Source organism: Lynx canadensis, chromosome C1, assembly GCF_007474595.2.
Source record: "Lynx canadensis isolate LIC74 chromosome C1, mLynCan4.pri.v2, whole genome shotgun sequence".
Classification (NCBI taxonomy): domain Eukaryota; kingdom Metazoa; phylum Chordata; class Mammalia; order Carnivora; family Felidae; genus Lynx; species Lynx canadensis.
In genome coordinates this window covers 48,661,068-48,684,623 of record NC_044310.1, presented here as the reverse complement: position 1 = coordinate 48,684,623, position 23,556 = coordinate 48,661,068, and the positions used below count along the sequence as shown (strand labels likewise).

Sequence of the window (23,556 nt, the reverse complement as noted above, 5' to 3'; positions counted from 1 at the left end):
AGATTTTGGCGCCCATTTTCACTTTCATTCCTCATTCTCTAGAGCAATGTATTTAAACAGGACAAAATACTACTAGTTCAAAGTATACACCACATTTTGAAGGACAGTATCCTATCCTGCAAGCATATTCCCACTGCCCAATCCTAACGCCCTCAGATGAGTCTTCACTGGCCTTTCCACTCTTATCAGACTGGCTGTTTCCAAGTAATAAGGTACGTAGTGAGATCACAAACCCATAACCATGAGCTCATTGCCATACTTCTTTTGTTATACAATGGGTCTCTTTATCAAAGGCAATGTTGTGTTGTACTCATATCAATGGATGAGACTTTTTGTAAGCTTTCAGATAGGAAAGGGTCTATGGGAAGGGAAGTTAATATGATATCTGGAGTATGTGTCAATTCTAAAATGACTTCTTCCTCCAAGGTAGAAGGATTTTGATGCTGTGATCTGCTGCCAGGTGGCTGCTTGGTCTTCCTGAGAATTGTTCCTTGGTTTTTGCTGCTGGCAGATTTGCACTCAGCAGTGACAGTGGTTATATGAGCCTAGGTGAGGAGGAGCTTATGTTGTGGAGATTGTGAATAACGTACCTATGTGCTCCCATGATCTATCTAAATGTACAAGCACAGGAATATTGAGGAAAAAATATGGCTGACATCCTAAGAATAAGTCATTCTTCCCTCTTGCATTAGATGCTACCTGGTGACATTAAATGTGACACAGAAATTTGCACATTTCAACTATTCCCTCCTGTTCTTCCTGATACACATTAGACAAATTTTGGAATTGCCTTGACTTAGGTGTTTTTCTTTTCAGACCTAAGCTTGTACTTTTTTTTTAATGTTTATTTTTGAGAGACAGAGACAGAGAGAGAGAGAGAGAGAGAGAGCGCATGAGCAGAGGAAGGGCAGAGAGAGAGACAAATACAGAATCTGAAGCAGGCTCCAGGCCCTGAGCTGTCAGCACAGAGCCCAACGCGGGGCTCGAACTCACGAACCATGAGATCATGATCTGAGCTGAAGTCAAATGTATAACCGACTGAGCCATTCAGGTGTCCTTAAGCTTGTACTTTCTATCAAGGCTGTACTGAGACCTAACCATAATTGTCAGCCAAGAGGCAATGAATGACAAGTGGTAGGGGTGAGTCTTGAAATAAAGAGAGTCACTTTATGAGACACTTGCTGCAGGCCAAATTATTACATGGTCTCCAGAAAAGGGGAGACTATTCTCCTCTGGAAAATATAAGAGATGTTGCTTTTACTGGCCAGAAAGATCAGAGAGAATTGGGGGTGTTCCAGATTTTCAGATTTATTTATTCAACTGTTTCTATCCCTGGTCTTGTGCTTCTACTCTTTTTCTATCAAGGCCCTGATTGGGACCTAAGAGACCTACAAAGACTATGCATGTATCTCCTTTGCAGCCCAGTCACCCTTATCATGAGTTCCTGGGCCTAATTTCATCATAGCTGTGTCTTGAGACTGCAGAAGACTGACCTATAAAGCTCTGATAAAAACCTTCTGGTTTTTATATTCTTCCTTAAGTTGAAATTGACTCTCCTTTATCTTTTATTTTTTTGAACGATGTCTTTAATGTTGTCTAAGTAGCCACCTCATTTTACAAACTTTATTTGAAAAAACCTTGCCGCCATATCAATTAAGAGGTACAGTTTCTTGGTCTCTCAATGCCTTATCCTTTAACTGCACTTCACCAACATCGACAGCTAAACACTTAAGTGATTATAATGTACAGCATCTTACTACCAGCAATGAGTCTTACTGCTTCTAGACAAGTAGGCAGTATAATTTTAAAACTCTGTTTGCTAGAATCACATCTGGTTTTAGCCAAGTCTCTACAGAGCAGAGCCTGAGGCAAGGATTGAAGCGATAATACTTTATTTAGAAGAAACAAACCTAGAGATAGGAAAGTGAAAAAAAATAAATGAGGTAAAGAAATATGAGAAGCAATGCAATGTATTTTATCACATTGGCCACTTTTTCTTAGTAAGTCAGGAAGACTTACAGCAGTTTGTTATCAGGTATGTTTGCTTGACCTGCAGGATTTCTTAGGAAGGTTCACAAAGAAATTTTTCACCTCAGAGAAATCCCCAAAAAGATAAATGAGGTGGAATTATCTGACTAGCTCCCTTCTATCTCTCATTTGTCACTGGTCTTGGTTTGCCCCATCGCACTAGATCAACTTCTATAGCAAATACGAGCCACAGCACCCTGTTTGCAAAAATATCTAAACCTGAAAGCAACCAAATGTTTGGAAGCCATATAAAACAGTAAGAGTTAATGAAATAAAATATACAGACAAATATATCAAGTTGACTGTTAATAAGTTACGATAGGTAATTAATATTATGGAGAAGACTGAAGAGGAGAAAAAACAATGGAACCAGAAATCCATAGAGAATTCTTGGGAATGTTCTTCTGATTGACATGAAATATGTTTACATATTCATGATTCTTTTTTTAAAAAATCAAGAAAAAATAACAACATATTTTATATAATTCTACCCTAAAAATAAATATCTTCTCCTACAGTGAAACAAGTCATTACTTGTCAACATACAAAAATTAAGTATTAGTTGGTGCGTACTTTTTTTTTATTTTACCTTTAAAGCAAACCAAGTACTTGATGTAAAGCAGAGGCAAAGGAACAATGTAAGGAGTACCCATTCTTGAGTGACTTTTGGATCCATACCAAGATTTTTTAATTTTTACCTAAAAGTGTGCTCAAAAAAGCATATAGTATCCTCATGGATATGTACTTTGATACTGTTGCTACAAATACTGCCTAATCTAAATCTAAAGGTCACTGGATTGTACCTTCTGTAAGAGCATGGACTGCATGTTTTAGTCACCAATGGATATAGTATATCAAACTTGGTAAGCACCCAATTAGAATTTTTTGAATGATATAATAAGCCAATTAATCAATCAATCCAAAAAGGCCTGATATACTTTTCCATCTGTCATTCTCATTGCTCTTGGTTAACCCTATTTGAAGTCTTGATTCTACATCAAATACAAATTACATTGACAAGACAATATTTGAGTAGTCCCCTCCAGTTTGCCTCATAGATCTTCCTCAGTGCAGTGAATATGAACATTGAAAATTATATAAATATGTAGCTAAAAAAATGAGACTTCAGAATGTTATGAGGTTGATGCATGAGTTAGGCATGGCTGAATTTTTGTGGTCATTTAGGGTAACTTAGGTACCTTCAAAGGATCCACAATGGTTTATTATGTCAGTGTTCATAGTTTTACAGGGCGTATTTGTCTTCAATCTAAATGTATAAAGAAACAAACATCATAGCTTTTTGTAGGCTTATGTGATGAGTCACTCACATAGGATTCATTATAGACCTACCATGGGCCAAATTTCCCTATTGGTAGCAAATTTTTCTCTGCCTTTGTCTTATTTAATATGCTTCAGTCCATTATTAATAGCCACAGAAAAATAAGCCTGAATTTTGATGCTTATCATGGCCTGCAGTCCAGAGCATGGATCCATGGATGATTCTCTACGTCATGAGACAGAATTGAAAATGAATGGATAACCAGTGTGGCCTCAAAATAATAAAAATGTACTAAGAAGGGCATGGATCTTCTCCCTCAAAATGTAAAAATGTCATTCCATAGGATATTTGAGAAACTTCCTACTTTTTCCACAACATTTCCATATGTTATTAATGTTCAGACCAAATGGGAAAGGAAATAACAACCTGCAGTACAAGGGAGTTCACCAATTCTCCATTCTAGCAGAAGTATTCTTGTCCAAATTTGATCTGTTTCAAGACTCAATATTTTTTTTTCAAAATTCGTTTTTTTTTAAATTCTTTTTTTTTAATATGAAATTTATTGTCAGATTGGTTTCCATACAACACCCAGTGCTCATCCCAACAGGTGCCCTCCTCAATGCCCATCACCCACTTTCCCCTCCCTCCTACCCCCCATCAACCCTCAGTTTAGTCTCAGTTTTTAAGAGTCTCTTATGGTTTGCCTCCCTCTCTAACTTAAGACTCAATATTTTTAATATGTGCTCACGTTGTCAACACCAACCAACTGAAAATACGTTGGAAGCATTGATTCTTGGAAGAATAAGGAGTCAGGGAAGTTCTTAGAGAACTCCATGGGAATAGAAAATGATTCCCTGGTCAATAAAAACAACAAAGGTGTGAAGAGAAACAAGATATTAGCTATCAGTGGAAAGAATTAAGTGCTTCTCATACCTGGTGACATCAGACACAAAGTCCAAAATTAATGTCTCAGGTGACAATTGATGCTAGGCAGATAACAGCTAGTGGGGTTAATGGCTTCTTGGAAAACCAGGTGTGACTAGATTACAGGTAAACTCAGTGGGACCATACCCAGTTGAATGGAAAGATGCTCATTAAAAGGGGGTGTGACTGAATTTTCTTGCTTCATCCAAAGCTAAATTCACATAATGGAGTCTTAGGAGAGCTCAGAGTCTGAACACATACGTTTCTCAAGTTTTCCATACTTACTCAGGAAAAGGAGTAAAGCATCAGTTGTCTAGGTTAGTTGAATAGCTCTTGAAGAATAAAGTTGTTCAGCAATTATCAGGCCCTAGATCCCATTTGTTCATTTCTCAACTAATCTACCATTGTCAATATGATCTGCTGTTTAAACTTACATATCTTTGGGGCGCCTGGGTGGCTCAGTCAGTTGAGCGTTCGACTTCGGCTCAGGTCATGATCTCACGGTTTGTGAGTTTGAGCCCCGCGTCAGGCTCTTTGCCGACAGCTCAGAGCCTGGAGCCTAAAGCAGGTGGAATTATCTGAAGGATTCTGTCTCCTTCTCTCTCTGCCCCTCCCCAACTTGTGCTCTGTCTCTCTATGTTTCTCAAAAAAATAAATAAGTGTTAAAAAAAATAAAAATAAACCTATCTTTGAGTTGAGATCATCTTCCAATATTCTTAAAAAAAAAAAAAAGATGGGGCACCTGGGTGGTTCAGTCTGTTAAGTGTCCAACTTCAGCTGAGGTCATGATCTTGTGATTTGTGAGCCTGCCACATCAGGCTCTCTGCTGTCAGCACAGCACCCACTTGGGAACCTCTGTCCTCCTTTCTCTCCCCCCCCCCCCCCCATTTGTACTCTCTACTCAAAAATAAATAAACATTTTTTTAAAAAAAGATCATTTGCCAATATTACAGTCTAAGAAGTAAATATTGTTCTTGCCCACATTTCATGAAACTAACAACCTGGTGACATCAAAGAAGACTACACAAGTTAAAGCTTCCTTTTTTAGTGCAGGCAGATGAGAATATTTTAGGAGCTTTCCTTTCTCCTATATTTTTTTCTCCAACTGAATTCTTTAACACTGGATTTTCCCTTCTATATTATTAGAGAAGTGATCAATATTTTTTCTCTCATGGGCCAAGCAATCTTCATGGACTCCCAGTCTTCTGGTGTGCCTGTCTGTGTCTCTGAAAGACAGTATGATACAACTATAAGGATCATGGGACTAGAGACAGAACAGAAGGCTGTCTGTTCTGTTCTCACAGCTCAGCCACTAGCTCATGTTGTACAACCTTGAACAAGTCATTTTCCTTTTCTAGGTCACAGTTTTGTCATCTGTCAAAGGGACGTATTCAATGAATAATTTGTAAGCTCAATTTACAGCTTAAATGTTCTTTAATTCAAAACGTAATTTGGGATCTAGATTTCCATGATACTTTCAGGAAGCTCACTTACTTCAACAAAGATTAGAGTTTCTGGATATTAAGTATAGCTAATGTGTGTCTATGTCATGAATGTACAGAAAGTAATTGTTAGCTTTCTTAAAATTTGTGAACTTTTCCAAGTTCACTTTGGATACCTTTGCAGAACTCTGGAAGAACTTATTTGCATATCCAATCTCAGTGGCCTCAGTGATTTGAAACATGTCTCTCAGGTGGACAAATCAATTCAGTTTCATAAATGGGTCAGTCTCTGTTGGTCCTCTTTGGGAATAGCCTTTCTACTTAAGAATATGTTAGGAAGGAAATGGGAATTATTCAATGACTAGTGTCTTTCACACTCTGCCTCTTAGGTCCAATGGACCTTTAGCAAATGCCCAATCTGAGAGAGAACCAGGGGGTTACTAAGGCATTTGCAAAAGAGTATCCATTTGGATTTAGTAATTAGTGCTTCTCAATCTTTTATTATCCTCACTATGGCTGATTGAATGTGAATTCTTCATATATACCATTACTCAATGGTTTTTCTTTTTTTTCCCCATACACCCTAATATATAAGACAGAGAGAGAGATGAAAGGATCCCTCAGGAAGTTTAACTCTTCCTACATTGATGGAAAATGCTTCAAAGTTGGCAAAAGACCAATTTAGAGCCCTTTAGAATATTGTTTCAAGGAACGAGCCTATGTGATATCAAATGCTGCAAAGTCTCAGTTCCCATCTATAATAGAGTATGCTTCCAATAAATGTTTATTATTATTATTACTATTATTACTATTTTCAGGAGCAATATCAGTACTGGAGAATTTGCATTCTATTCGATATAACACTTTTCCATAAACCACATCCTCACCAGAGTTGTAAGGGTTGAACTGAACACATGATGTGTTGGATATCATCTGTTTCTCCTCTACTTCGACTGTCTACCCTTTGTGCCATGTGATACAGGAGGCTGGTCCATATAAATATATAATTGGGCTAATGTGCTCTCTACTTTCCAAATGGGTATGGCCAATGGAGAATACCATCAGGAAATCAGAGGGGCAAGAGCAAAGTGAGGCTGAGTGTTTATTGCCCTGCTCCCTCCCATTATGATTGGTTAGTTGCCATCAACCAAAGGTCTCATTCCCTATTAGGCAGTTTTCTTCACTCAGCTATCTCTGTCTCCAGGTTAGTATCCACTCTCTCCTCTTGCCCATCAAGCTAGTACTTTCCTGTTACTAGCCAGACAACACTGCACTATTTATGGTTTACCTGCACTCAACCACACCTTGGCAAATAGTCCTTTTATTAAACTGCCTTCAAATTATCGAGTTTAAGTGTGGCATGCCTTTCCTGATACAATCCTGCCAATGCGCATGGTCTTTGTGCTATTAGCTCTATAGGGACAGGGATCTCTATTTTGAGTTTTTAGTTGCTGTATCCCCAGCACATACAGTGCCTGGCATGTATTAGACACTTAAGTAATATTTGTTGAATAAATGACTGTTCTTTAAATAGGGCTTTAGCACAGGTCTTATGGAGACAAAAGCCTTAACAATTTTGGAGGCTCTCTTTAAGAAAAGAATATACATATATGTCAATGTTGCCAAGTTTACAAAAATATATTATCCTATTGGTAAGGCCTCTCCCAAGGCCTTGAATGGGTCCCATAAGAATGAAGGGCCCTGAAACTCAAGCTTCTCCAGCTTCAGCCTACCTCTTCTTGGACAAACTCAAAGTTTCAAGGAAACTGCCAGTTGCCTGTGCATAAATGTGAAGAGAAAAGCATGGTGTCGTGAAAAATGCGTAGAAGCGGGAGTCAGATACACATGGGTGAGGGTTCCAACTCCTTTGCCTATTAGTTATGAACTTGGATAAGGGACTTAACCTCCAAGAGACTTGGCCTACTTAATCTACAGAAGACAGTTAATAATTCTTCCTTCAGAGGACTGCTGTGAGGATTACCTAAAATCACGATGTGAAGTTCCCGGCATACAGTAGGTGCTTAGTAATCATTCAACCTTGCCTGGTGAAGGTATTTTCCCAGCAGCTTTCTTTTAAGCCTTCCCCAGGCCTGCTTCCTTTCTGCTATGATTGAATTGGATTTTCCTCCTCAGTCCTCTGAGAGCCAGTCTAAGCAGCTGCTACTTCAGGACCAAGACCATGGCCCTATTCACACCAACTTCTGGAGTCAATATTTGCACAGTGGAAAGTCCAGCATGCAGCACAGTTTGCCTGCGGCCAAATATCCAGCCCTATTTGCCAGGGATTCCTTTCTGTCACCAGCCATAACTCAGCCAGATCTCTGAGGAGTCATTTAGATGCTCTAAGCAAATTTTTTCATTCCTTTCTCAGAGAAAAAATTCTCCCCATATTTCATTTTCTAAGTGATCTCAATGGCATGTCAGTTGCCTTTTACATAAACATTATAGGGTTGAGCAAGCCACATTTTAGAGGCTGGGTTACCTTTTTTTTTTTTATTCTATGTGCTCTTTTATTAATGTTCTCCTCTTCCAGTTACTCAGATATGAATTACACCCAAATCCTTGTTTAAACAATGCAAAATCCATGAAGACAGGTTGATATTTGCTTTATTCATCATTGTACTCTTAAAGTAGTGCCTGGCATGGAATAAATGTTCAATAAATATTTTGAATTAACAAACGAATGATTAGATATATCATGCAGAAAAGAATGTAAAAGGATGACCTAGGGGATAGGAGTTATAAGGATAAACTTAGAAATCAAATATGGGCAATATTTCCTACCATATTATGTACAAGGGTTAACTATCTTGTGGGACAGTGAGGTCCTCGTGACTGGAGGACATCTGTCGGGAATTCTGTAGGGAAAAAGTTTGCATTGAAGATAGAAGTCGGTCACATCTAATTTCAATTCCAACTCTGAGAGTGTAGGATTTCATAAGGTAATATTGCCTAAGTATTAAATAGTGGCTTGTGGAAATTTGAGAACCTAATTGGCTTTGGATCCAATTTCACTTTCAGTATACTAGCTTTAGTACCTGGGCCAAGTTGACTTCCCCAAGCCTCAGTTTCTACATCTATAGAGTAAGCATAACACTGACTTCACAGGATTATTGTGAATTAAATGAGATATTAAATTTAAGAACCCTCACGCGTCACTCTAAGTATCTATGAACAATCCAACAAATACTAGATTCCTCCTCTACCCCTATCCCTCAAGTTTTTATTCTTAATAAAGGCAGAATAGTTAAGCAACTCCTTTTTTAAAGAGGTTGGTGCTGCAATTGGGAAGACCTGGCTCATCAGTCTGTCACTGGCCATAGTCACTCTGTGACTTGCAGCAGATCGTATACCATCTTTAGTCTCTGGCTCTTCAGTTATCACCTGAAAGCCTTAAATTAAGGCTTTCTTGGGTTATCTCATGTCCTGAAGATAAGAAGTTCCTTCAGAAAGCTCAGTTCACCTTCATTTTGGAACTCATTCAATACTCGGAGTGATATTAGGAAAACCCCCCACTTCCTTGTCAATTTTTTTGACCATTATAGGTGGGATCTCAGCATGTGGCTGAATCTTACCTGGTCCCATGAGTGTAGTAAGGTATACTTTGGGCTTTGTAAAATACAATAACCCACACATGGAATTCATTAGCTAGAATCAACCTCTCTTGGCTGAGATGCAGACACCCTTTCTGACGCAGAACTCTTTCACAATAACTTCATTTCTTCCCGGAATGAGACTAAAGAATTAATGCACTATAGCTATCAGGATACAATTTCAATTTTTCAAAGGGAATAATCTTAACATGGGCCTGGTATCCCTCCTTCTGCCATACAGTAGGGCCTTCTACCTCCTTTAGGAGCCTTCCCTGGAAAGCCAGGAAAAACTTTGCTAAAACTGTACTTCCATAACCATAGTGGGGAACAGATCATTTTCGCTTCTTGCCCGGGAACCCTACAGCACGCTGGTTTGTCTTCCTCAAATCTGATTAGCTCTTCAAATAAGAAACCTAATGCCTTTTCATTATATCCTTCCTCCCCTGGGAAAAATCTTCAAAAATAATAATATGAATAATAAAGCATAACATTAAAATAGGGCAAGCTATTCAGGAAAGATGAAGAGCAAAGGGTCAACAAAAGACTCTTTTGCCTCTAACTGGGAAATTTAACTACCCTCTCAGTTTTGGTTATAAAGGAAAAAGAAAAAGATTTCATTCAACTGTGAAGGCAAAAGATCTGATTGATAGAGCTGTTATCCTTGGTTAGCTTTATAATGACTTAAGTTGGATGGGTTGATTTTAAGAAAACTTGATATCAAAAATGTGCCTCTGCCTCCATGTCTGTGCTTAAGTCACAGCCACACTCCCCCGACCCCCATAGTACTTTCTCAAAGCACTGTCATCATTAATGAGTAGTGTTCAGGTTCCGGATGATTTCAGGCCTCGATCTGCAGATACACAGGCAGATCCAGGCTGTGTTAAGCTTTAAATGCTCTTCTCCAGAGGTTTCAATGTTTCTGCCACTTTCTCTTAATTCCAGTAACTTGCAGGGTCTACTACACTGAGACTTTTCAGGAACCTTCTACAGACCCAAACCACCCACCCCAGCTCAAAGGATCCATTTGGATGTGACTAAAGCTTGAATCCACAAGCACAGAAATACTGTGGGCTATGGGGCACCTGGATGGCTCAGTCAGTCGGCTAGGCATCCTTTTGACTCTTGATTTCACCTCAGGTTGTGATCTCACCAGTATGACATCTAGCCCCACTTCAGTGCAGAGCCTGCTTGGGATTCTCTCTCTCCCTCTCTCTCAAAATAAATAAATAAATATTAAAAAAAAAAAGAGGGATGCCTGGGTGGCTTCCCCAGTTCAGCGTCCAACTTCAGCTCAGGTCATGATCTCACAGTTTATGAGTTCAAGCCCTGCATCAGGCTCTGTGCTCACAGCTCGGCGCCTGGAGCCTGCTTCAAATTCTGTGTCTCCAGCTCTCTCTCTGCCTCTCCCCCACTCATGTTCTGTCTGTCTGTCTCTCTCTCAAAAATAAACATTAAAAAAAAAAGAGAGAGAAATACTGTGGACTAAAATAAAGAACAGAAAGAAGGCCATAATGTAGACACCATCCTCCAAAAAAGACTGCAGCAAAACAACTCTTGAGTATGGGGCACATGGGTGGCTCAGTTAGTTGAGCGTCTGACTTTGGCTCAGCTCATGATCTCACAGCTTGTAAGTTTGAGCCCCGCATCAGGCTCTGTGCTGAGAGCTTGGAGTCTGGAGCCTGCTTCAGATTCTGTGCCTCCCTCTCTCTCTGCCCCAACTCACTTGAATTCTGTCTGTCTCTCTCTCTCTCTCTCTCAAAAATAAACATTAAAAATTTTTTTTTTTAATTTTTTTTTCAACGTTTTTATTTTATTTTTGGGACAGAGAGAGACAGAGCATGAACGGGGGAGGGGCAGAGAGAGAGGGAGACTCAGAATCGGAAACAGGCTCCAGGCTCTGAGCCATCAGCCCAGAGCCCGACGCGGGGCTCGAACTCCCGGACCGCGAGATCGTGACCTGGCTGAAGTCGGACGCTTAACCGACTGCGCCACCCAGGCGCCCCTAAAAAAATTTTTTTAATAAAAAAACAAAACTCCTGAGTAGAAATCAGAGTGCTTGAGTTTCAGAGTCAACAAATCCTAAGCACCCACTTAATAGTGATAAGCTGACATGTTTCACCTAACTAGAATTCTAACTAGAATCTGTACTTTAAGATATCATTATTAACTCTATCTTATGATGAGGGCACTGAAGCTCAGAAAGGTTACATGACTTTTTTTTTTTGGGACAGAGAGAGACAGAGCATGAACGGGGGAGGGGCAGAGAGAGAGGGAGACACAGAATCGGAAACAGGCTCCAGGCTCTGAGCCATCAGCCCAGAGCCTGATGCGGGGCTCGAACTCACGGACCGCGAGATCGTGACCTGGCTGAAGTCGGACGCTTAACCGACTGCGCCACCCAGGCGCCCCAGGTTACATGACTTTTTTAAGGTCACAAATTTGTTTCAGTGTTGAAATTTGAACTCACATTTCTTGACTCATGTTTTTGTTCTTTTCAACATATTACAGTGCTTCTTCAATGAAGTGGGAATCTTGGCTCTGCTACTTGGTAGCTGGATGTCCTTGGTCAAGACACCTACTCCCTCTGTGTCTTTTCTTTTCTATAAAATATCGAGAATAGACCAGAAAAGGAAAACAAGGATTCTGTGCCTGTCTGGCATTAAAAAAAAAAAAAAAAATGCCACTGATTGCCTCTCAGAACCAACGGAACAGAATTAAAACCCCCTTTGACCAAGATAAAACTATTAATCATTAATTAGTCCCTTGCATTAAAAGTGCCTTGCAATCACTAAGATTTTTTCCAATGATCATGGCTGCCCATAGGTGTCAGGATAAAGTTCACAGTTCTTACCTTAGCCTACAAGGTCCTTGATCACCATTTTTCCTATTCCTTTGCCTTCCTTTCTCCTTAATCCTCAGAGGCTGGTCTCCCTCTACACGGCCACCTTCTACTACAGCCTGTAATTGCAATTTCCCTCCACACACCACTCCTCCAGTGGGTGCCTTCTCCCCTTTGCTCATCCAGATACCCAAATATATCTTTAAAATACCAGCTCTGCAGTCTCCTCCTCTGGGAATCCCACCTTGACTCCAGCTTAATTTAGATGCCTCTCCTCTGTGTCTCCCTACACAATATGGGGACCTGACTCATAGCAGTTCTTCATAACGGCCAACTGACTTGTTTTTCTCCTTCACCAGGTTCAGAATTCCTTAAGGACAGGACTATGCTGAATTTATTTTGTATCCTCAGCATCTATCATAGCAACTGAGGCATGCAAAGTGATTTATAAGTGATTTTGAGTGAAATGATTAAATCCAGATCTATCAGGAAATGGCTACAAACACAAATGGAAAACACTTTCTATTTCTTTTCTTAAATTTTTTTAATGTTTATTTATTTTTGAGAGAGAGAGAAAGAGAGAGAGAGAGAGAACAAGAGACAGAGGGGCAGAGAGAGAAGGAGATACAGAATCCAAAGCAGGCTCTGTCAGCACAGAGCCCAATGTGGGACTCAAACCCATGAACTGTGGGACGAAGTCAGACACCCAACCAACTGAGCTGAAGTCAGATGCCCAACCAACTGAGCCACCCAGGCAGCCCACACTTTCTAAGAGCCAAATTCTCTCAGCCACCATGGGGTTTTGCCTACTTATGCAACTTTATGTATCACTCCCTGCTGCCTTTTTCCACCTCCTCCCATATTATGATAGAAAGAGTATTTCCTTAACTCATTCATAAGTATCTCTGATATGTTCACATTTAGCAAATTCTCTCACATTTACCTACAATTGCTATGAAAAATCACCCTAAAATCCCACTACTGCTTCATGTGGATTTCTACACTAGATGTTTTTATAGAGTCGACCCCTAGGAAAGTTATTTTCCCCTCAATGAATTGGTATCCCTTCTTCTCTTTGACAATATAACTATAAAATTAAGTACAATTTCATTTTTTTTTTTTTTTTTTTTAGCTTCTAAGAACTTCAGAGTCAAATCTCTGGTCTAATCATAGCAACTATATAAGCCTATTCCGGATATTTATATTGTTACTGTATTTTCTGGTCTCTACACTTCAGTTTGACAACATTTATTGAGAGCTTATTATATGCACATATCTGTTCGGGGTGCTTGGTGCATATCAATTAACAAAACAAAATTAAAATTCTCCCCTCATGGAACTCACCCAGTTTAAACATATAGACGTTTTAATACATCATACAAATCAATTCCAAAGTTCATGCAGTATATAAAACGGTTGATATATCTATCTATCTATCTATCTATCTATCTATCTATCTATTCATTCAGTATATAAAACTGTATAGAGATATATGTATCTCTACATATGTATATACATATATAGATAGAGAGATCAAGTTGATGCTTATATTTGTTAAATGCCTGGCTCCTCTTTTATAATGCATTTATTAGAAATATATTGCTCATCTCAATTTTGTAAATGCTGACATTCACAGATTGAAAACCTACAAGAAAAATACAAAACGCTGATGGAATGTGAATTAACTCATTTCAGAGTTTCTTAAATAATGGTAATAGAAAGTTTATAGGCAGCTTCAGTAATCCCTAATCAGCGTTTTCTAACACATTAGCAGTTGGTGTCTGGAGTCTGACATTTGCTGTGAATGAGTGCCTGACAGATTTTGTTTTAAGTTTGGGTTTTTTTTTTTGTTTTTTTGGGTTTTTTTTTTTTTTTTTTTTTTGCCTAGTAATTTGCTCCCTGCTGTCTAGGGGGAGGGAACTTTACTTTCCACCATGCCCTATAAAATGTCAATGTCAATCTCCTACCCTACCCCCAGAACCTGCTGCTCCCCACCAACACCAACTACATTGACCTGAAGGCTTCCTAGCTATGGGTCAGATAGGACTTGTGCTGTCTTATGAGGGCTTCTCCTGAGATTACTTGCCAGTCTTTAGAAATCTCTAGAGAGGTTTTGTTTTGTTTTGTTTGCTTGTTTGTTTTGGGGGGAGGGGCATTGTTTTGTTTCATTTTGTTTTACACCTGAGGACTTACCAGACAGCCAAAGCACCAGTTGAGAGTCGAACGCACTTCACGGACTATGAAAATGCAGTTTGTAATATAGTGAACAAAAACAGACAGAATGAACATTCCATCGTACATACAATACAATGGGACCCCGGTATTTGTTTCCTATTCAACTTTCCCAAAGGGTTAGAGAAAACCTTTAGGGTAAAATGGCTAAGCCAATAAGATCTACTATGGTATCTTTTTTCCCTGCTGTTGTTGAAACTCTTCCTCTAGGTCTCATGCTGCTTTTATTCCAAACTGCCTGTTCTGTCAGAGTACCTGACCAATAGGGGCCTTTGCTGAAAACATATCCCACACTGGGAGAAAAATAGAAATCCATTCACTAAAGCTGACCCCATCTACCCCATCTCTGTTTACTATTTCATTCTCAATACCATATAGACTACATCAAGGATTTAATGAATTACTACTGAATATGCAAAACAGGCGGATTTTGACGATAGCATCTGGATAGAAAAAAATGACAAGTACTGAGGCCTAGTACAAGGTCACTCCCGATTGTGTGATCAAAGGATACTGTTAACTGTTGGCTCAAAGAGATCATGGTTTTTCTTTTCTTTTTCTTTCTTTCTTTCTTTCTTTCTTTCTTTCTTTCTTTCTTTCTTTCACATATTGAAAAACATGTGACTTTTGTACTACAGCACATCAAAGAGGAAAGCAAAGGAAAGTGGTGAAGGAAAGCTTCACCACTTATATATTTGGTTCCATTTCCTTTTGATAAATATACCACATTCCCAACAACCTATTTTCTTTTCCCTTCAGGAAATTGGTGGGAAAATGTGCTCCCAAACTATGGATACAGGAAACATCAACAAATCTTAAGTTCATTTCACTAGATAAAAGAAGCCCCTCCCCCAAAACTGCAAACTCTCTGAATTCATGTGTGTAATATTCAGAAAAAGGTGAAACTATAAGGCCAGAGAACAGAGCAATGGTTGCCATGGTTGGGAGGGGGGCCCTAGGCTTGTCTAGGAAAAAAACTACATAAGGGAATTTTGATGGAGAAAGAAAGGAGTCTGTACCATGATTTCAGTAAGTGGTTGCCTTATTCTCTGTATTCATCAAAACCCACAGAATTGTACAGTCAGAAATGAATTTTATTTTATGTAAAATAAAAAATAGGGGCACCTGGGTGGCTCAGTTGGTTAAGCATCCAACTTTGGCTCAGGTCATGATCTCGTGGTTTGTGAGTTCGAGCCCCACATGGGGCTCTGTTCTGAGAGTTCAGAGCCTAGAGCCTGCTTCAGATTCTGTGTCTCCCCCTCTCTCTTCCCCTCCCATGCTCATGCTCTGTCTCTGTCTCTCTGTTTCTCAATAATAAATAAACTTTAAATTTTTTTTTAATTTAAAATAAAAATAAATAAATGTTAAAGTCCATGTAATTTGTTCGCATGGTGTGATAGGAAGAAATCCAGTGAAGTATCTAACAATTATGAATTTGCTCTACTAATTGAGATATATATTTATATCATCTTTAATTATTAGCCTTTAGATATGTAATGCCTAAAGCAATACTAGAATTTTGCTAAGATAGAGCCAAGTGCTTAAATAACTTTTAATCATAGACACATATGGCTATAAAGGATTTTGTGTAATCCACCAGTGGATTAAGAGATAAACAAGGAAAAAAACACAATCATCTCAATACGTTCAAGAAAATCATCAAATCATTTGACAATATCTGATGATATCTAACACCCAATTCTGACTAAAAAGAAAAAAAAATAGGAAACAAAAAACAAAAAATGCATAGAAGGGAATGTCCTCAGTCAGATGAACCACATCTATGAGAAACCTAAGGCTAACACCATACTTAATAGTATGAGACTGAATGCTTTCCTCTAAGATGAGGAACAAATCAAGATACCAGTTTAGACCATTTCTCTTCAACTTTTTACTGGATGTTCTATACAGGGCCATGAGGAAGCTTAAGGGAGTTAGAGAATGATGGATATTTCGTTATCTTGATTGTGGTGATTTGTTTTTCATGGAGATTTTATATATATACACGTATATATATATATATATATATACACATATATATACATATACATACATATACATATGTACATATATACATATGTACATATACACGTGTATATATGTATATACATATACACGTACATATATATGTATACATATATGTAATTTTCATGGATATTTACCCAATTATATACTTCAAATATATTTTTTTTATATAGCGCTTATGCCTCAACAAAGTTCTGAAGAATTATGTGATTTAAGCACAGTCCCTTTAGCCATTAGTAACCAAAGCCTAACCAGGTGCTTGAGCTTTCCACAATCAACCTGAAAATATTCGTCTTAGAAGTAGCCAGGATGTGAGGAAGTCATTTCAAAAAAAAAACCATACCTGATGTCTGAGAGGTGGCTAAACATTCTCTTGTGTCAAAATAGAACAAAACCAATCACACTTCCAGAAAGCATATTCCCTGGGAGCAAACTATGAGTTCCAGTCTCCCCGAGAAGTAGGGAAGAATAATGAAAAAACCACTATGGTTTTGGCAACACACAGATTTCAAATCAAATTCTGAATTTGCCAGTTCTTGACTGTGTGACTTTGATACATTTATTACACTTTCTGAGCTTTAGTTCCTGCTCTGTCAATTGAGGACAATGATACGTTTTTTCCTAAAGGATGCTGTGAGGGACAAATAAATTATTTTATGTTAAGTGGCATATATATTAGTCATTCAATAAATATTGGTTATGTTGCCCTTCTTATCTTCAAAGTCTCTTAAGCCTTTCTGCTTTTTGCTTTCCCCAAAGCCTTTTAAGTAATTATCTAAGGAACTATTAAGTATTTTCTCTAAATCATAGAAAACCAGGCATGGCATTAATCTGGAGAGAGCTCACAGTCTCATAGGGAAGACCAATATATATAAAAAAAAAAATGCTATTTGGCCATCCTACACTCAAAGTGATGACTACAAAGAGTGACGCTGCAATGAGTTCAGTGACTAACTGAGTTTCAATGGCTCAGGCAGTTTTTCAGAGAAGGAACAAAAAGCACATCTGAAAAGATGGGTAAGAGTTAAGCAAGTTCATGGGAGTTTGGATGTGAAGACAAGCATCTCACTCTGAAAAACCAAAAGGCTGTCCATTACACTCATAGATATTACTAACAAAGTGCCTTTTGTAGCTCCTGCTTCATAACGTAATTCTGAACCCACACATACTGAGACGAACTTCAGGGACTAGTACAGCAAGCGTTTAACTTTATAGCAATCTTCCCAGAAACTCCTTGGCCCATTCAACATGGCCTGATTATTCTATATAGAACTTCATGTCCTTGATCTTGCCCAGGCTCTGGGAAAATAAATAAACAAGGCCCAGACCCTCAGAAATCTAATCTTGGAAAAAGAGGTTGTTCCCTCTATGACAAGTTTCAGAGTAAGTTTGTGTTAATCTTGAGTTTGTGTTTATCAAAACATTAACGTCACTTAAAGGCTTCTCCCTTCTTAGGCTACAAGTCGAATATGAAGATAAATACTCAATGTTATTTTCTCCAAGCTATTGTCAGAAATCATGAAACAAATTATTTGCCTCAAAGGAAATTGCTGAGTGCCTTAAAGAAAGGTACCAAATAATCATACCACAACCAGCAAATCTGAAACATCTGGAATATATGTATTTTGGAATATTCATCAGAAGCTGTATATTGAATACATCAAGGGAGTCTCCTTCTTCTGCGCTACACTAGTTAATTTGATTTAGAGTCACAGACAGCCAACTGCTTTCCCATTGTATCTCCTTTCGTGAAGAGTATTCTATTATGCTGGCTTGATATGAAGTTGCCTTAATGTGAGAGGCATTCACGAAATCCTGCAAGTACCATATTATTGATTTCAAGACTTGTGCTCACTTCATTGCAACATGCTGCCTCTGAAAGAATGAGCATGCCATTCACCCCAACCCCCACCATATCTTTTAGAAGGACCATAAGTAAAAGGAGCCCAGGATTGCTCATTTTCATGGGTAAAAGGAAGAGATTAAGGATCAGAAGTCCATGGATATCCAAGGGTAGAATGCCCTACAAACAAGAAACCCAGCAACTAGAAGGACCAAAGAATATGGCTAAGTACTTAATCAAAACCAATGATACCTACTAATACCTCTATTATATAGATAAAGATATTGAGGCTTAGTGTAGGCAAGTGTCTGTTGAAAGAATACCGTTAACCCGTGGCAGAGTAGAGATTGGAATTAAAGTCAATCTGACTCCAAAGCAAGAGCTCTTAACCACTCTTCTATTCTGGGGTGGCGGGGGTGGGTGGGGGGGGGGAGGAAGCAGGAAACTAAATTGTTTCTATAGTATACTTCACAGAACATACAGTGTACAATATGTAATATATAGAGACTGGCCAAGAGCGAGCTCCTGGCCAGACATCCCTCTTCTTCCCAAAGCCACAAGGTCACTCTAACCTGCTCAGAGTTACTAGCCACTAGACACCTTCTTAAACGTAGACTTGGGGAAGCACTAGGAACAATGGGCCATTTAAACCAGCAGTGGCTGTATAATTCCTCAGACTCGATACTGACAGCAACTGATGCACTGTGATTCATCAGTTAAAGCTGAGTTTTCCTGCTAAGCCAGCAAGGCTGCCACTCCTTAGAAAGATCAGATCCATTACAGAAAATGAAGTAGCTACATTTTCTTTTGTATCTGAATGTAGTGTATTTTCCCCCTCACTAAATATGAATGCCACTGTGACAAATACAGTGATGTCAACAACACACAGGGAACAACATAATGCCTTACGTTTGTGGGATCGGGTAAGGCTGAGGAGGTGCTATGTGAGCTGAAATCAGGAGGAGGAGTAAGAGTTAACGAGGCAGGAGAATTAAAGGACCATCCCAGCCAGGCAAAAACAAAAAACAAAACAAAAAAACAAAAAAAAACTATGGAAAAGTCACCCATGGTAGGAGAAAGCAAAGGGAAAGTCTTGAACAAGGACTTGCCACCATAGTATATCACCTATCACAGCAAAAAGGGCTGTGTAGTAATTTGTCGCATAAAAAGAAAAAGGAAATAGAATTGTCTCTGGACCTTCAGTCAGTCAATTGGTAAAATCATTCTCCCCTGTTTTCTCTGCATTCAGTCCTACAGTGACCTGATTTCTCTTCCCAACACTAGCTCATTATCCAGTAAAATCTGCCTGGCTGACTTTCCATCAAACCCACATTCTGGTTATTTTAATGTCCCAACATAGCTGAACGTTGCAAGGTTTCACTCGAGTCCTATCCCTCTGTTCTCCATTACTGCAGATATAAAAAGGACATTTGGTGGGAATACCGCATACTGAAAAGGCCACAATGCTATAGGAGCATATCATTGAGACATGTGACTAATTAAAATCCTTACACAAGCATTTAATAAAGAATTTAACCTGTTTGTGCCTTCCTTTTACATTGCAGTTTTGTATATCCCTTGAAAGAAGTCTTAAAGATTGTCAAACATCATCAGCCTTTTACAATCATCATGATGACCTTATCTGAATACCACTTGGTAACTTACAAATGCTGTAAATCTATTCTTTCATTTGCTTCTTTAGTCTGTGTACAGAACATAGGGCACATACTCTCATGAGTTGTTTTATACATGACCAAATGGGGGCACAGAGTACTTTCTTTAATGTAGTGCTGAGAATAAAAAATATATATGAACACCATTACTCCAAGTCTTAGAAAAAAAGCCATTTTATTGTATCTCATGATTTTGCACTTAAGTATTTGAGCAAGGCTCAGTTATATGATTCTTCTGTCCCATGTAGCACTGAGATCTCTCAGTGGTATTTATCCAGCAGATCCACTCTGGAAGATCAAACAAGGCTTCACTCATGTCTGGTGCCTTGGCAGAGATAGTTGGAAGGCTGCACGCAGCTGGGACTTTTTCTTAACTTTATTGGGGAATAATTGACAAATATAATTGTATAGACTTAAGGGGCTCCTGAGTGGCTCAGTCGGTTGAGAGTCCCAACTCTTGATTTCGACTCCGGTCATGATCCATCAGGCTCTGTGTTGAGTGTGGAGCCTGCTTAAGACTCTCTCTCTCTTTCTGCCCCTCTCCCCACTCACACTCTCTCTCTATAAAATAAAAAAATAAAAATGAAAATAAAAATAAAATAAAGTATACAATATGATGATTTGATATACATATATGTTATGGAATGATTATCAAGACCAAAGGGACTTTTGACCAGAGTGCCTACATATGGCCTCTCTACCATGATGGTCTCAGGTTAGTTCCAAAAGAGAGTGTTCCAGTGAGCAAGGTGGAAACAGCATGATATTGATGATCTAACCACAAAAGCCACATGATCACTTCACCCAGGTTCTATTGGCCAAAGTAGTCATAAACACGGACAAAGTCAAGATGAGAAAGCATCCACTCCATCTCCAGATAGGAAGAAATGTCAAAGGACCTGTGATTATGTTTCAAGACTGCCATAGGCATAGGAAGTATTGGAATTGTGGTTTAAACCCATAGCTTTGACTAAAAATCCCATTCCCCTGATGCACTGCCTGATAAGCCACAAACATCTCCCAAGCCTGCAGGGAACTATGGTAAATTGGAAAGCACAGATTTAAGATCTGGCCAAGAATTGCTGGGTATATCAATCTATTATCAAAAGACAGAAATTCAGATTTTTATGTTATATCTCCCAAAATGAAATTATTAGTAAATAAATTAGTAAATGTTTACTAGTAAATAAATTTTGAATTACTAGTAATTCAAATTTTAATGCCCAGTCTGTAATGTCTAACCCTATATCATAGTTTGAATTATTCTGTGTAGTTTTTGTGTCTGGAGGTAATTATTTGTTTACTTCAAAGCAATAAGTGTAGGTTACAAGTTTAGTTTAGGATTCAGCCTTAGGTTCCAATCCCAGTTTTCCCCCTTGCTAATTCTGGGCCTGATGCTAACTCACTTGTGCTCTCTGAGCCTGTATCTTCATCTGTAAAATGGGGTTATATTAATAATAGCACCTCATAGGACTGTTGTGTGAACAAATTATACAATATATGTAGGAAGCCTAGCAAAGGTCATGACACACAGTGGGTTCTCAGGCAATAAAACCTATCATTATGGAGGGAAAACCATCTCCCACACTTTGACATGAAACAGTGTGGAGAACCTTCACCAAGAGTCAAAAGGCCCAAGTTTTATTCTGAGTTCCACCTCTGGATTTTTGACTTCAGTTTTCTGGCTTTACCATTCCAGAGTCTCTGTGACCTCATCTGCAAAATTGCAATAGTAATAGCCCTACCAACCTCAGTATGCAGGGAGGAACAACGAATTATACTTGGTGAAGAGAGTCATAAATTGCTTCCAATAATCTAAGGCATAAATACAAATACCACCATGGGTTACTGGACATTCTGACCCCCAATCAGATGTCAGAAGCAGAAAAGCAAAGAGCACACTGGGCAGCAGTAAATCCAGGCTGAGGATCAGCAGTCAGGGTAGCCAGAAGGAAGGAAGACCCTACAAAGCTAAGGACTATTTTGGGGGCTATGAATCAAATGGAGAAAACATGAAAATCAGAAAGCATGGAAACAGAGGTCATGGTCTATACAGAGGCTAAGGACCAGGCAAGTGACATGGTGAGCACTGGACTTGGAGTCAGGACATTACTTAGATGACCTTGGGAAGATCACTGATGAGAAGATTAACTGAAAAAAATTGTGTCAATTATATGACAATGTCTCATACATACCCTTAATGAGTGTTGACTGAATCTGACTCTAAGCCATTCTAAAGTCAGGCAGAAGACTGAAGATGTTTCCTCTTTAAAAGTCAGAATACACACACACACACACACACACACACATACATACACACACACACATACACACACACAAACACACACACGGTCACATGAGTGCATCTAAAACTAGTGAAAGTTGAATAAGCTCTGGGAATTGTACCAATGTCAATTTCCTGTTTTGAAAATTATACTTTGTCATGGGAGATGTAACCACTGGGGAAAACTAGTTGAAAGGTATACAAGAGACCTCTCTGTACTTTTTTTTTTTTTTTGCAACTTCCTATGAATCTGTAATTGTTTCTAGTAAGAAAGTTAAAAAAAAAAAGAAAGTCCAGGAAAACAGTAGAATATAAATGAGAGGGATGGAGAGAGAGAGAGAGAGAGAGAGAGAGAGAGAGAGAGAGAGGGAGAGAGAGATTGAAATCAGTAAGACACTAATAGAAAATGAAGCAAAGACCAATAAAGGGCAGGGGGCAAGACAAAGTATAGGAAATCCACAGGTATTGAAAAAGGCTGCATGAAGCCTCTAGGGAAATGAACAGCTGTGGAGTGTTAGTCCTAAAGCCTCAAATGGAGGCCATTTTCTCTCACAGCCTAGACACTTCTTGCCTGCTTACTATTCTGTTAAGAAAAATATCTCAGGACCTGGCCAGAACGATGTCTGCAGGTAGAAATAGGTAAAGGGGAACCCACGGCTAAAAAGAGAAGGTGTGCTATGGAATAAAAAAGGAGACAGGGGAAGAATAGTGGCCACTAGAAAACATACCAAAAATGGGTCGTTCATCAGAACTTGCTCTGAGGCAAAATCTTGAATCGTACATTTGGCTTTCACACAGATTGGTGATCATTTTCTTGTTTATACAATCCACGGAAAGGTTAATTATGCTAGTGACTATGGCTGGGAAACAATTCTCGGAAAATGCTTTGGTAACAACAGGTTGGCAGTGTATGGAAACCATCTGCTTCCCACAAATGTTAAGGTAAACTTTCAAACTTGTGGGGTTAGCAATTACAGATTGTATACTAGTTTAGTGGAGGGAAAATACATGCTGTGTTGATGTACACTTTCTGGATCTTTTTGACACCCAGCTGAAAAGGAACACCATGTTATAAGAAGGATGGTCTTTGGGCATATCAAAACTTGAGTAAGTCATCTTTGTTTGCATGTATTAAGGCCAACAGAACAAGAACATCACACAAGGGAATAGAGTATTTATACAGAATGTCTCCTAAGTAAATTAAGCCTCTCTGGTTTGCTCTTGCCTTGACCCACTAATGGGAACAGGATCATAGATGGAAGATTTGTTTCTTATAAAAATATTCAGTTTATTCTACAAAGGAACATAAAATGCTGCTCCTCTGACCCCGTGGCATGAGCTGTTCTCGGGGGCCGCAATTGTGGTTGTTCCGGCCTGCTTTGTCATAAAGCAGC

General features: G+C 38.9%; 1 pseudogene; it reads right to left on the bottom strand.

Moving 5' to 3' along the window:
- Positions 1-12,287, bottom strand: part of LOC115519720 — a 42,580-nt pseudogene extending 30,293 nt beyond the window's left edge.
- Between the last annotated feature and the right edge of the window lie 11,269 nt (positions 12,288-23,556).